The sequence below is a fragment of the Ailuropoda melanoleuca genome, chromosome 1 (genome assembly GCF_002007445.2).
Source record: "Ailuropoda melanoleuca isolate Jingjing chromosome 1, ASM200744v2, whole genome shotgun sequence".
Lineage (NCBI taxonomy): Eukaryota > Metazoa > Chordata > Mammalia > Carnivora > Ursidae > Ailuropoda > Ailuropoda melanoleuca.
In genome coordinates this window covers 11,416,556-11,418,306 of record NC_048218.1, presented here as the reverse complement: position 1 = coordinate 11,418,306, position 1,751 = coordinate 11,416,556, and the positions used below count along the sequence as shown (strand labels likewise).

Genomic DNA, 1,751 nt, shown 5'->3' with positions numbered 1-1,751 from the left:
GGCTCATACAGAATTATCCAGGAACAAGGGGAGTGAGTGAAGGTATAAATGAAGCAAACGTATCCTGTATTGATAGGTGCTGAAGCTGGTTGAAGAGAACTTCATAGATCTTTGTATTATATTCTCTATTTTTTTTAAAGATTTTGTTTATTTGTCTGAGAGACAGAGAAAGAGAGAGCAAAAGCAGGGGTGAGGGGCAGAGGGAGAGGGAGAAGCATACTCACCACTGAGCAGGGAATCTGGCATGGGACTTGATCCCAGGATCCCGAGATCATGACCCGAGCCAAAGGCAATGCTTAACTGACTGAGCCACCCAGGCATTCCTATACTCTCTATTTTTATATACATGAGTATTACCATAATACAAAGTTTAGTGAACAAATGATACAGCCTTAGAGCCTGACACGCACCAGTCAGGAATACCCACGCTTCTGTCCTGAGGGCTGTGCCACCTGTAGAGGGTTTCAATAGGTACAAACACACTTTATAACCTGTTCCCTCAGACCTCCTTCCAGTTCAAGTTTTGCAGTGTATTTGTCCTTAAATCGACGTGGAGGTGCGACTCCGTTACTTACTAGAATGTAAAGTCTACAAGGGCAAGGATTTTGACAATTTTATTACTGCTGTAACTCCAAGATTTAGAATACTACCCAATACATAGTAGGTCTTCAGTAAATATTTGCTGGTTGATTGCATGAATCACCATGCCTAATTCCAATACATAATTCCAGGTTCTAACTACCACTTCTGTATCTTTTCCTGGACAAAGGAGGGAGGACCTAAGCTTCGGTTAACTCCTGAATTGACCTCCAAAGCGCAAGATGGACAATTTCTGGCCTTTGTAACCATGGAAGCCTTTGGGCAGCTGCTGACCTGCTGAAGGTGCCACGGAGTACAAAGGACTGAGGGCCACGCATGGCGGTTGCTTTCATTTTGCAGGGTATCTAGTATCCAGTATTCAGCCAATGGGCATTACTTAAAATGTAGTATTACGTATGTGGTGGGAATGATCAGGCTTGATCAGACTTCACCCTCTCTGACAGAACTCATTCTCACCAATGACAGTCTTGTGGAACTGGGTGATCTGGACCCTTCGGCATCTCTCAAATCACTGACTTACCTAAATATTCTAAGAAATCCTGTAACAAATGAGAAGCATTACAGACTGTATGTAATTTATAAAGTTCCGCAAGTCAGAGTACTGGATTTCCAAAAGGTGGAACTAAAAGAGCGTCAGGAAGCAGAGAAAATGTTCAAGGGCAAACGGGGTGCACAACTGGCAAAGGATATTGCCAGGAGAAGCAAAACTTTCAACCCAGGTGCTGGTTTGCCAACTGACAAAAAGAAAGGTGGGCATCTCCTGGGGATATAGAAGCAATCAAGAATGCTATAGCAAATGCGTCCACCCCGGCTGAAGTGCAGCGGCCGAAGGGCTTGCTACAGTCTGGTCAGATACCTGGCTGGGAACGCAGATCAGGCCCCACTGATGATGGTGAAGAGAAGATGGAAGAAGACATGGTCCCAAATGGGTCCTGAGCAGTATGGCCTGAGTCCCTGCAGGATGTGTAATGCCCCTCCTTGGGACAAGTCCTGCTTCTTGAACTTGGAATAATAGCCTTGTTTGGGTCAGCAAAGTGGAGTTCATACGCATTGTTGAAATGCTTAAGACTGCTGCTAGTAATTTTGTAATATTACTAATTTTGAAATCTAAAAGCCAGTTTTCTACAGATAGTAAAAACACAACGACATTC

The 1,751-nt window shown here is 44.0% G+C and overlaps 1 pseudogene; it reads left to right on the top strand.

Annotated features, from left to right (window-relative positions):
* Window positions 1–1,006: 1,006 nt before the first annotated feature.
* On the top strand, window positions 1,007–1,572 carry LOC100483430 (annotated as a pseudogene).
* Window positions 1,573–1,751: the final 179 nt, after the last annotated feature.